Source organism: Phodopus roborovskii, unplaced genomic scaffold, assembly GCF_943737965.1.
Source record: "Phodopus roborovskii unplaced genomic scaffold, PHOROB, whole genome shotgun sequence".
NCBI classification, from domain to species: Eukaryota; Metazoa; Chordata; class Mammalia; order Rodentia; family Cricetidae; genus Phodopus; species Phodopus roborovskii.
Window position 1 is genome coordinate 53,003,397 of NW_026126407.1, and position 14,159 is coordinate 53,017,555.

Consider the following 14,159-nt stretch of genomic DNA (forward strand, 5'->3'; position numbering starts at 1 on the left):
CTGGATAGATATCTCAGGTTAACAGAGATATCTACCTTTCTAGAGGGCCCCAGTTAGATCCTTAGCACTCAAGTCAGAATGGTCAAAAGTGTAGCAGTTCCAGAGAATCTGACTTCCTCTTCTGGACCCCATAGGCATCTACACTTACATGTACATGTGTACCCTCATCCTACTTCCACCCTCACACATGCAAGAAATTAGGATAAAATAAAACAAAGTCCACTTGAGCAAATTTACTAATCACCCATAATATGACAGGAAATGCATGCCTGTCACTGCCGTACAGCTTTCATATTTTGAGAAGAAAGGCAAGGAACTCTTGGTTACCCTAAACTCTGGGTGCCCTAGACATATGTCATTTGTGGATCTTAACCTTTGCTCTCTCTCTCTCTCTCTCTCTCTCTCTCTCTCTCTCTCTCTCTCTCTCTCTCTCTGTGAGTGTGTGTGTGTGTGTGTGTGTGCTAGTAGCTCTAATACAAATTAATAAGGACTTATTAGTACTAGACTTCCCTAAAGAGTGCTCAAGTTCAAATCATGCCTAATGGAAACCCTCAGATTCCTAAGGAAATGTCCCAAGTAACACTTGGTAGTCATACTTCATTCCACGTTTCCCAGGAAAGCTTGGTAAACACATCAATAAGTCTTCTCTCCCATTTTCCTTTTCTCTTTATTCATGCATCTCTCAACTACATGCATGGAGTCCACTTTGCATAGAGGCAATAGAAGCACATTGTATATATTTTCTGCCTCCATAAAAGGTACACTCTACTTGAAACTTTTCAGGAGAATAAGTAACCTAATAGAAGGTAATACACATTATGAAGAAATATACAGAATATTGTGCTACAGAATTTTTTAAAAAGCTTTGTGATGGCAAGACATTTAGGCAAAGACTCAGACTCTTGGAAAGTGTATTCAAGGCTGATGTAACAGCAGGTGCAGACGTCGAGGATGGTATTCCTCAGCCTTGCTTGGGCCTCAGGCTCCAGCCTCAGGTACCAGGTCATGTTGAGTGGGAAGGAGAGGATGAATATTGGAGGGATGGGACAAGGTCAGAATAAAGAGTACCACAGGCCTTGAATTTACATCTCAGTCTGGAACACAGCACTGTTCATCCTGTTAACCTCAGAAACGCAACACAGATCATACCCTGCCTGCCTGTGTGTATCTCTCATTATTGTAAACTTTTAGATAGGGGCTAAATGAAAGAAAGAAGGTGGAGGCTTTCCACCCCTTACCTTTGATTCAGCTACCCCATTCCCAGTTTGCTTTGATATGTACTCTTTGTTACTTTGTGAAAAAAAAAATAAAATAGTTTTGCTTCTAATTCATTGCATTAATCTTCAGAAGAAACTTTTCCAACTATGGTATTTGTCAAGCTCTCTCTCTCCCTCCCTCCCTCCCCCCCCCCCTCTCTCTCTCTCTCTCTCTCTCTCTCTTTCTCTGTGTGTGTGTGTGTGTGTTTGTTGTGTAGGAGTGTAGGAGGGTGCAGACATGTGGAGAAGGAGCTCATCTTGAGGTTTATCCTTGACTAACTTCTCTATACTGTGTTTGAGACAATGTCTCTCATTGGTTTGAAGTTCCTTAGGAGACTAGTGTTGCTGAACATTGAGCCCCAGGGATCATCTTGTCTCTCTTTCCCCAGTGCAGGATGTATAATCATACTTCTCCTTCATGAACTTGGAATTTTACACAGTAGCCTGTGTGACAAACAGTTTACCAACTGAGCCAACACCCTAGCCTGTTTTTAATCTGTAATTATTGTCATAGTCTCTAAAACCTTTTGTCTCATTTCTAACAGGGTCAAATGTCCTTACAAGGACTTGGAAAAGAAAAGGTTTGAGAACAGTGCCATTCAACAGAGCTTCTCTGTTGAATGTTGAACAGTGCCCTATATCTTAGCATTCAATAATGCGCCTGAGACTGTAGGGCAGGAAAGAAAAGTCTGACTACAAAGAACCATGTTGAATTTTTGAGTTCCCCTACCCAAGAAAGTGTAACACAGAAATGGAACTTTTTTTTTTTTGCTTCATCTTATTTCAAACATTTAGAATTTGAGCAGTCATGGGTGGCTTGTATTTATTACTTGGGAAGCACAGTGTCAGAGCCTGTTTCAAAGACTACTCTAGAGGCTCCCTAGAAATCACACATCACTGCACATCAGTTGCTGATGTTCATGACAGCCTTGTGTTAATGGACCTGTTCTTCTGCTGATGAGGAACCCTCCACAGGACAGATGTTGCTTCCAACTATCCAGCATCCATTTCTTCTCCCTCTGGCTGTAACACAACACTTTTCTTAGAGTTCACTCTCTTCTCTGTATGTTTTCAGGGAGCTGTCTTCTTGCCTAGCTATGGAGTTGCTATATAGCATCCCCCTCAACCTAGGTCCTTAGCATAATCTCTTCTCTCAGCTGATGGTGGTGGTGGGCAATTGGCTAGGAGATAATCATATAATCAAACTCCACAGAGGACTCTCAGCCTCCAAAGTCTCATTGAAACTGTTGATAAATGACCCCACTCATCCTGAATAACTGGAGGGTTCTCTGCCTCTCACAGAACATTGCTGAAGCTATAGCTACCTATAAGTATAATCTCATATCCTCATATTTAATCTCACTGAAATTCTAGATACTTCACTTACATAATGCAAAATGTTCATTTTTGCCATGTATATGGTTCTATATGTTTATTTTATGTGGGTGCTGGGGATTTGAACTCAGGTCCTCATCCTTTTACACAAGTCACCCTTTCTGAGCCACCTCTCCTCCTTTCTTTTTCTTCTATTTTCTTAGTCAGCCAGTTTCACCAGCTGTGTTTGAAACCCTACCCACAAAAGTTTTAAGCAAACTTATACTTAATGCCAAGATATTTAGTATTGCTGAGATATACGTGCATCATCATAGAATATTAAAAACTGATAAATTATGGGAGAAAACTGGGATATCTCATTGGGAGGATGGTAAGTAGAAAAATGTATCAAAAGGTTAGAAGTACATGGAATTCCTAAGTTACTTAGCCAGACTTATGAATTTGTTGTTTTTCATACAAATTAAAAATTGAAAGCCCTACCATTAATCAAAATTAAGTTTGAATTAGGGGTGTGACATAGCTTGGAGGTAGGGTATCTACCTAGCTTGTCTGAGGCTGAATGAATAAATGATTGAATTAGTGAGTGAATAAATAAAAAATACTAAACTTGGACTAAGGTTTAATTTCAGAGTAAAATATAATCAGAATTAAAAAAATCAAAGGGGCTATTGTAAAGGTATGTTTTAGATAGCATGGGTATTGTTCTAGGTTTTTGGAGGTGACACTTAGAGGCATCTGTCTAAATTTATGCATACATCACTCAGATGTTATCAAGTGTGAATCAAACTTATTTAATTGTAATTTTTGGAATAACTATTGATGGAGGGTGAGTGTGAAGCAGGACTTCTGCACACACAGGTGTGGTTTGACATCCTAGCAATCACTTCATCATCTCCTTGACACAGAATTCATCAGGAAGTGCAAGGTGGTCTATATGCCGTCTCTCTCTTCTAGCACATTGCTTTCATGACCATGAATGGACTAAACCTCCAAGACTGAGACTTGGGCATTTGTTTCTCTCACCTGAAGCAATTGTCTGTTTTCCAATAATAATATCCCTGTATATGCAGAGTGCTAGGCTGGGACATGTTGTGCACTGTCTCGGGATATCTCTGTAGTTTTAAATTAGATGTGTTGAACTATTGCCTATTTCCCATTGATTAATACCTACCTCGTTGGGCATAGTTCAAGGCTGTGGAGTATGAGACATTGCCTGAGTTTGTCACATTAGGGCCTCATAGATTCCCCCAGCCAAAGGCACTGGGTGGCACCAGAGTTCATACATATTCTTAGGACTCTCAGGTGCACTGCCCTCCAGACCATAGTTGAGACTGTAGAAACTGGGATTGTGTCCTTCACAGAATTTCCAGCCCTTGTAAACTTTGTAGCCAAGATGTTATAGCTGCAAGAATGTGTAAGCTAGGCATGATGGCATATCCCTGTAATTACCGTACTTGAGAAGTAGAGGCAGTAGGTTCAGTAAGATCAGTAGCCCAAGGTCATCCTCAGTGGTATAGCAGATGTGTTTTGTGGTCAGTCTGGCATATGAGAAACACTGCCTCAAACCAACAAAAGCAATGAGAGGAACAGACATTGTCCTGCACTAGGAAGGTGGAGGCAGGAAGATTGTGAATCAAGGAACAGCCTGAGCTAATTAAGGATGCCTGGTTTAAAAATAGGTAAACAAATGATGTTCTTTGCTGAGGAATGCTGTTTCTCATTTAACTAAGAGCCTTATTTCAGGACACATACCTAACTGGTAGCAAATTTCTCCAATGGTTGTTACCTCTAATTTGTGATGCCACTAGCTCTTCCACTTCCATCTTGCCTCAAGTTCACTGATAGCACGGGACAAGCTCAAGTCTAGAGTGGTCTTAACTTTGAGGATGATGTGTTTAGAGTGATTTGAAATCAAAAGTTCAGATTTATTTCTCATAAGGCTGTTATTTGGAGGTGGATTTCATGACCTCCTCTTATCTCTCTCTTGCCTGTGGATAAAGCTCTTTATGAGATGGGTGTTTTCAAGGGAACAACTTTATTCTTCAGAAGGGTGACAGGACTTTTAAAGAGGAAAGACATTAGAAACCAGAGCTAGAGGCAATATGGCCAACCAAAAAATAAAATGAAGAAGGAACAAAAATAAAAGAAAATCCAGTTGAAAGTAGCCAGTATTTGAAATGTTTGTATATACACCTTGACTATGAACGTTAGAAACACAGGGACTCTGAGTATGCAGGTCCACATCTCCATAACCCCATATGTTCCATGCCTTCATTAAACCCAGCTATGCTTAGGAACAATTAGAAGTGCACACCAAACAACATTAATAATAATCTAAGATATAGTCTAACACACTGTGTCGACTCTAGGCTCACAGCTGTGCACCAGTCCTATGTTGTCATAAATCTGCATGGCAATGCAGCCACACCTACCCATTTGAACATTGCCTATTGATGCTTTTGTGCTCTAAAACTGACTTGAAAAGCATAGTTTTGTTATCCAAGTGTGGATCATTTACCATCTGGCCTTCCATGAAAGATTTTTGGATGTGAGGGATCTCATGATAGAATGAGACTATCCATAGAATTGCTTTTCGAATGTAAGAAAAGAAAAAATTCACCTCTTGTCAGAGGCAGCAGATCCTTAGGAAAGGAAACAAATGAAATGGTTTCTGAGAGGAGGAAGATGTGTTTGAGGTACAAGAGATGGGCCCAATCACATGGACTCAATGTTTATGCACTACCTCATCAGGGCAGAAATCTACTTTGTCTATAGTGAAATTAGAATGAACTGTAAAAGATGCCTCATGTTTAATAATAGAACTGAGATCTGTGACAGAACCAAGTGATTAGTGACAGGAGAATCATGTAATTGGGGGCTGGCAATTATCTCCTATAACCTTCCTCCCCTAAAATCTCATGTTCCTGTCTTCTCTTCTGGTATTCTGGAGTGAGCCTCTATTCAAAGATGGGCTCCTTACTGAGTTATTAGTAATAGATAGCATTGTTAGTGTGATCCCTGGTATAACAAGCTGGTGTATGAAGAGAAGGTTAGGATTCAGGCATACAGAGAAAAGGAAGCCATAAGAAGATTCCAAGGGAAGCAAGGACGAGGAGCTTGACTTAGTTGTTTTTTGTTTTGTTTTTTATTATTGTGACAAAATGTATAACAAAAGGATTTATTTTGGCACATGGTTTGAGGGAATACAATCCCTCATGGTGAGGAAGGGGTGCTGGCAGGAGTAGGAGACATCTGGTTGTATCTACAACCAGGAAGCAGAAAATACTGAATGCCTGTGCTCAACTGGCTTCATCCTTTTTCTTTTTGTATTCAGCAGGTAACTCCAGATCATGAGAATGACCCCCCCCACATTCAGTAAGGTTATTCATTTTCAGTTAAAACTTACATATACTTTCAGACATGTGTCCCAGTTGATTCTGAATCCAGTCAAATTGACAATGAAGATGAACCATGACAAGGCCCCAAAGATACAAAGTCTGTTCATACTTTACAGTCTAATGTCTGGTTTTCAGAATTTAGGGAGAATACTTCTATAGTTTTGAACCAGACTAGGGAACTTAGTGACATCACTTATATTTTCAGCCACAGTTGCTTCCTGAGCCCAATATGGACTCTGAACCTAATACACATGTCTCTCTGATGTGTAAAGCAATAATTATAAACCAGAAATAAATTTTTATTGAGAGTATAGTTTATTGAGAGTGGAGACACTTTTCCTTGTCATAGTCACAGGTTGGATTGTAACCTAACTTTGTGTAGGATGGTAGGTTTAATAGATGCTACCTCAGACCAAACAATTACTCAGCTTGAACTGCCACTGGTGCTCAGCATAAGGACACCAATGTCTCAGAAGACAAACTCTTCCTACAGTCTTCTCTCTTGTCCCTTGAATACCTTCAGTGTTTTTGGGGGGTGCTAGAAGAGATTTTCTACTCATGCTGGATCATCAGAGTTAATAGTACTGACTTACTGTTGGGTGTTGGTGGCACACATCTTTAATTCCAGCACTCAAAAGGCAGAGGCAGGTGGTTCTCTGAGTTTAAGACCAGCCTATTCTACAGAGCTAGTTCCAGGAAGGCTCCAAAGCAGCACAGAGAAACCCTATCTCGAAAAAAAAAATACTGACTTACTTAGCTCTTGCTGCTCTCTTAGTCAATTCCCAATGAATACCAAGCAAAACTAGTGGGTGCTCCATGATGTACGTGACAGGGACTCTGGCTTCCCTGAGAGACATTCTTTCCCTGAGGGCCTGTAACTTCCCAGATTTGCAGCACATGGGGTTGGGGCTTGTGTGGGTGAAGAATGAATGATTGATGGGCTGCAAGCCTCCCAGCAAGGCAAGCTGTCGGAAAGCTTTCTTTACTATCATATTTTATATCCACCCATGGCTTAGACCAGTCTACAGATATACTATGTCTGATCCAAGTACAGAGGTGTGATCAATTTTACTCAAACAGAGAGACATTGAATGATTTATTTATTCAGCAATGCAGTTTTTGGGTTCTGGGTGGTTAGCACAGAAGGTAAAATTTCTCTGTGTGTGGCTATATATGTGTGTACGTATATGAAGGTCTCTGTGCATACATGGGTTCATGGACATGTGGATGCTTTGGATCATATGCATGTGTAGGTAATGTGTTTGTGAATATGGGTGGTGTGTGTATCATTCTGATTGTGTGTGGATGCATATATTCATGTGTATGCTTGTCCTTTGATGTGTGCATAATGTGCATATGGATATATATATATATATATATACATATATGTGTGTGTGTGTATATGTATGTGGTTGCATGTATTAGTGGTAGAGGTGTATGTATATGTACACATGTATGAGTATATCAGTATATACATTTGTATGTGTATGGATGGGTATGTATGTAGGTGTACATAGTCATGTGGATACATTTCTTTGTTTGCATGTATGAGCATGCATGGTTATGTGGGAGAAGTGTGTGTGTGCGTGTGTATAAGGGCTTATGTGTTTGTGTTGAGTATAGCTTGCATATGAATGCGTACATGCATGTATATGTGTGTGTCTGTGTATGTGGTTATGTATGTCTGTGTTTAGTATCCTGTGATCTGACCATTTTAAACTAAGCCTGTAAGTAGCTCTTCAGAGACTAGATATAACCACTCTTTGCCTTTTATACATGTAAATCTTCATTTGGCTTTTGAATTCTTTGTTCATAGTCCTGTTTAAATCAGAGAATATTGGACTTTTGGTGAATACCAAACTATATTAACTGTGCATAGTGCTGGAGGAAGGCAACTGAAAAAAATCATAGCATCTCTGTGCCTTAGAACACACACACACACACACACACACACACACACACACACACACACACACTGTCTGGACTGGAGACATTTGTGAGGAATATGTTTGAACACATGTGCTAAATCTCCTTCCTACAAGAATGAGGTCCTTTTAAGGAAGTTACCAGAAAACATCCATTGTCTGTTCTTCATGCCTTATTGAATCCATATAAGATGACAAACTGTCACTTGTACCCAGCTGCAGAGGTTGCAGTCTCTATCACAAGTGGTTACCAGGTTCCAGAGCTAAGTTAAGCATATGTAGCCCAGGCACATGTTGCATTTATGCCCAGAAAGCATTGTGATAGTCACTCCTTGCTTATGTTAGTATAATGATGTTCAGAGAATCTAACTTCAAATCATTGATAGCTAGGGCAGATATACCTGCTTATGATGATGTTATGTCTAAATAAATCCACTGGGACTTGAGTTATTGTGTGTATATAACACATTAAATGAACCTAACCTGTGGAATATCAGTGTCCCAGTTCAGATCCCAGTAGCATGTGGATGGCTCACACTCCTGAGGACATGACCAATAGAGTTGCCCTGCATTGTTTACAAATGATTTACTGTTATAAACTACATATGTGTGGTCTGAGAGAATACCAGAATTCAAAAATACTCTGTAAGATCAAAATACATCAGTCTAATCACTGTAAGCAGGGGATGGTCTGTGTTTTGTGTTGATTGCTATACATCAGAATTCACTAGCCTGGAGAAATTGTTTTGGGTCCATGCTCTCTGGTATAGTGGTCCAGAGTTACACAAGCCCCTGTAGTGTCTGAAATCTGGCTTGTATGGCCAATGGATAGATCTTTTAATTTTATGTAATTATAATTAATATGGATTCTTGTCTCATAGCTTGAAATAATATTTTGGTGTACTGCATATTTTTCTTATCCATGTAGCACATTTAAAAGCATAGAATAAAAGCATACAAAGATGTGTGCCAAACTGTTAATGCCTCTCAAGCTGGGATTAGAAATGCGTAAAGAGGGGATTTTAATGTCTTATCTTGCCTAATTCCAAAAAAGAAAAAGAAGAAAGAAATGGGATTAGAAACTAATCAAATCAATCAGTGAGACTAATTATATCATGGAACCAATTATGTAGAACCATGTCCTGGAATTAAAATGAAAAGGCAAGAGATGGAGTTTGGCTGATTATCTCTGTAATCCAGGCAGGGCCCTCCTCCACTGTGCAGGCAAAGTGAACTCTGGGCCTCAGGCATCTGCATCTTAAGACACATACACATTTGACACTTCATGACTGTTTGGACAATGTTCAAAGATCTGTGTATCATGCAGATAGGGACCACAGAGAGAAGAATAGATGTTTTCTACCTCAACTCTCAGAAACTAAATCTCTGTGCAAATCTCTCTTTGTTGAAAGCCCTTGCAAAGCATGTAGGCCCTTGCCTAGGCTGGTCAACAATTGTGAAGACTTCTTTATAATTCTACTTGAAGTGACGTGAATAGACAAATAAGGGTGGTATTAGCAGGCCTCTTCATACCACATCTGGTACCATGACAGGTACAGAATTCTCCCTTAGGTTTTGTGTGTGTGTGTGTGTGTGTGTGTGTGTGTGTGTGTGTGTTGTACATGTGTAGGCATGTGCATATATGTGGAAGCTATAGGTTGACATGATGTAGCTTCTTCTATCACTGTTCTATTCCTGAACATGAAACTTAGCTGTTAGTTAGATTGGAGGCCAGCTCAGGACCGCCCTGTCTCTGCCTCCCAGTTCGAGGACTAAGGCATAAATGGTTTTATTTCTTTGAACATGCACTCTTGTACATTGAGTACTGTACCAAAGAGAATAAAGTTTCACTCATGGATTATTCATGAGTGAATTCAGGTTGGCCTGATTGAGATGTTCCACTCATGAAGCAGTTGCATGAACATACAAAGAGTCACAGAAAAAGACAGTTTGTCATAAAGGAAAGCATTTACCCAGTATGTTCTGAGTCCATAAGGTAGAGGGGGTTGTAGCTGAGAAAGGGAGCCTCTGCTGTAGGTCTTAGATGCTATCAAATGACATTCTTTGCTTTGGGGATAGTGGAAGCTAAGTTAATATGTATCGCTAAGTTAATATGTATCAAAAGATTTTCTAAAGAAACAACAAGAGTATACAATCAGATAGAGGCAAATGGTAGATGGTTAATTAAGGAAATATTGATAGCTCAAGATAATTTTGACTGTTAAACTATAAAATATTTCAACTCTGCACAATTAGACATGTTAAGTATTCTAACAGACTGTAGAATCTTCATCACAGGACTGGCTTTTTTGGGGCACTTCATATCTCAGCTCCAAGGAAATCAGTAAACATAGAAGGAATGGGAAACACAGCTCAGAAGACATGGAGAACACATGGGATACAGTTAAAAATAGGTAGAACTAAACTCTCTTCAAGAACAACACCAGCCATGTCCCAGGCTGCAGACACTGTTCCCTCTAAAGTGGGCAGAATGTTCTTTGTAGATGTCAAATCAGTGTGTCCTGGCTACATAGCTGCCTTATTGTTATTACAAAGACAGTTTTGTCATAGAACTGGAAATACCTCTGGGGTTCAGGTCTGTCTGGGGTCTGAACTGTAGTAGGTGCTAATTTCCACAGAATTGCAGTCAAATTACTTTAATCTGATTCTGAAGCAGGGGACCTCATGGGACGAGAAATGGCTTGCCTTTTATTTTCTCTTCCTAACATTCTGTAATGAACACAGCATATGGCACATTTTAATTTCAGCAAATATTAATTTTTAATGGGAAGTATACACCTGGCTTTGTATTGTTGCAGAATTATCACAAGGCCAGAACTTCTTTATGTGATTTCAATGCAGTTGTAATTAAAGTGAAGAAAACTGTATACATATTTGTGATTGAGTGTATAGCCCAGATTGGCCATAAATTCAAGATCTTCTGAGTGATAAGAACATGGGTAGATTACCATACCCAGCAAGTAGTAAATACGCTTCTAATAAATGGAATATTCCTCTGCAAAGCTGCCTATGGGCACAGAATCTTTGTTAAGCATGTTGCATCTTCAATGTTGTAAATTTGCAGAGTCCATGCTATTCTTTGCAATCTGTTGATATTTTAGTATATTTTGACCTTCTGGAAAAATTCTGGCTACCAAGACTAATGGTAAATATACACCAAGAAAAGGGAAAACATTCTATTTTATTACCATCTGGTAATTAAAAAAGAAATCAGCATTTGATGTCCCCTGAGTACTTTTTTTGTAGCTGTCAATTACCTTAAAGTTCTGATTTTCCCCTTCCACCTCATGTGTGCTAGGCTATAGATTTGTAATGTCACTTCCAATTTTATGGGATACTGGGAACTGAATACAGAGTTTATGCTTGCTAGGCAAGCACCCCATCACCCTGGCTACATTCTTAGCCCTCTTCCTCTATCTAGTGCATAATATTTGAATTCATCCCATCTGTGTGCCCCTGTGGATGACTAAAGGAAGAGAGAGAGGGAGGAAAGAAAACAGCAAAAACAACAAAAAGAAGAATAAGAATCATACCAGGTATCACTTCTCAACTGCTTGTAAACAGAACTCATTTTTTAATGTTTTTATTAGAGAGGTGTCAGTACTCTATTTTGTAATTCATTTCCCTGAGGGAACTTTAGACCTTACAGGTCTGTTTGCAATTCCTATCAGGCTGGAAGATTGCAGAAAGAGCAGAATAATGGAAAATTCATTCACAAGTTGTACAATTTTGGATCTCTCTCTCTCTCTCCAGTTTCTTCTTGGTCTGAGAATTTAAGTCTGTAAACCCTGATGTGCTAATCTCATAAATTTATTTGGAATTTGGTATTCATAACTGGTAGGCGGGTTTGATAAAATTTTAAAGAAGAAGTTGAAGCTGATGAGCAAGAGCAAGTGATATGTAGTTTGCACCTCATAGCCACGCCTTCCAGTGTTACTTGGGCCTTTCTCCTATTTGTGTTGCAATGGCTTGTGGGGAGCTTCCCTGCATTCTAATATCAGTGCAGGTGGTCGTATATGAGAATGTAAGACAGAACAGACAGCAGGTTAGAATTTGTATAAAATATGTTTATACTCCATATGTGAACTCATAATGGGTGGGATGAATCTTATTTTATTTTTTAATTATTATTTATTTATTTTTATTTTACATGTTTATCCCATCTTCTCATTTTAACCCAAGTAAATAACAAATAGCTTGAAAGAAGGAAGATGGGATTGTACTAGATTCTCAGCACAAAAGGACATAATTTATTGAGAGGCATATGACCAAGATCCAGCCAATTACCAGGATTAGCTTTTCTATCATAATAAATACTTTCCTTTTTTAAAAAAAGGTTTGCCAATATATTTGTTTTACAGAATAATAAACATGCACTAAAGTAATGAATAGGGAAAGGAGCCCTCCAGTGTCCCTCCACATACTCTGTAATTACTGACATTGGATTATGTTTTATCTATACTTGTTTTCCTTCATGTGGTGACTGCTAGGACAAGACACGATTCACCCTTTCCATCAATGTACATTTTAGTTTTATATCTAAGCATGGTCATACTCATTGCTACAGCCTTGAATGTGATTCTATGAGTATAGAGTTTATTTTCCCAAGAGTCCAAACAAATTCCAACTCAGTTTAGTTGAATTGATAACCAGACAAGAAAAGGGCAAACCATCAATATACTTAGAAGTCTACATTGCTTTTCTTCTTATGCCCTTCCCACAACTCCCTTGCCTTCTTTTTCATTCTGCCTGGGACAAAACCCAGGTAGTAAAAATGGTAGGCAAGTGCTTCATCACTGTTAGCTGCCCTCCAGCTCAACCCTCATTCATATTTTAATCTATATTTTCCACAACTAAGTGTTATTTCTCTGTCTTCCTCCATTTCCAATATCTCTTTCTCTGATGTAGATAAAAATAGTTTAATGCATAATTGATAGAACCAATAAGACACAATATCTATTCCAGAGTGAACATAGGTGGCCATAATATGATATTAATGCGTATTAGGTGTGTACGCAGGTACACACAATAAATACATCAACTCATACACATATACTACTTTTAAAGAAACAAAAAGCTACACATTGAGAGATGCTTTCTCCAAGAACTACGTTAAGGGGAAAGTATGTCACTCATGCACTCTTATGTAGTTGATTCCTTTCTCCCTTCTATTCAATCGTGTACTGATTCTTGTTCAGGTGGTGGTCATTTGCAGAGGTGTCTCTCTCCATTGTCAAGCTAATTCTTCATGCGGACCCTTGGTTGACAGACACTCTCTCTATCCGGTGTCCCCTGAAATTAGAGACATTCTGACCACAAGTGTGTATTGTGAACTATTCATCTATCATGTGGTAAAGTGTCTTTCTTTCCTCTGAAGCCTGTGAAAACAGACCGCCATTCTGCCTCAGGGGCCTGAACTCTCTTCAGATGCCTTGCCATGTTGCTGTTTGCCTGCTATCTATGGTATTAATATGTATTCTTACAAATATTTTGCTCCAAAGAACAATCTGCCTCAGTATTGCCTTTGAGTCCCAAGCCCCAGTACTTTGACCTCCTCCCTCCATTCCTGTGTGGTGCTGCAGTTTGAGAACAGGGTCTCCCACACACTAAGCAAACACATGGTTTCCATGGATACTTGGACACTGTCAGAAACTGTTTCACTTAGCTACAATGTTGGGGACTTACTTTATTTATTTATTTATTTATATATATATATATATATATTTATTTATGTACCTATACTTATTCATCAGTGGCTTCCATTTACATTGAGTATTTTTCATCCTTCTGTAGTACATGTTGGCATTTTCATACAACATAGAGTTTGGGGGAAACACAGGACAAGTCTTTAGCACATAGCCATCATTTCTACCAAAACTCTCACTAGTATAATACAATGTTTCATTCCAGAATAAAAGAATTGACCAGATCTTGTTTGTCCCTGACAGCAATGACCAAGGATACACTTCTACCCTCCCTTCCAAACACAGACTTTACACAGAATAGTAGTGGTTTTCCATGGCAGGGAGGATGGGCCATTCACCACTGAACCCAGCTGTGGCACCACACATTATCCAGTTGCCCTGGATACCAGATGCAAAACGAGTAAAGTGGAAAGTGCAGGGACGTGTCAGTGTTTCTGGGCCACCATCCTAACTTCACCAGTATAAACCTGACAATACATCCGTCTTGTCATTTGCATAAACTGGAACACATTTCCCATT

The 14,159-nt window shown here is 39.2% G+C and overlaps 1 protein-coding gene across 13 annotated transcripts in view; it reads left to right on the top strand.

The window, feature by feature from the left end:
* Positions 1-14,159, top strand: part of Rbfox1 (RNA binding fox-1 homolog 1) — a 1,049,790-nt gene that overhangs the window by 237,775 nt on the left and 797,856 nt on the right. The window contains exon 1 of one of the 13 annotated variants that reach the window (XM_051181378.1): positions 13,167-13,254. The exons of the other annotated variants lie outside the window; for them this stretch is intronic. The gene's annotated coding sequence lies outside the window, so the exon portion shown is untranslated. Of the gene's footprint in view, positions 1-13,166; positions 13,255-14,159 lie in introns of those variants that run through there. 13 annotated transcript variants of the gene reach the window in all.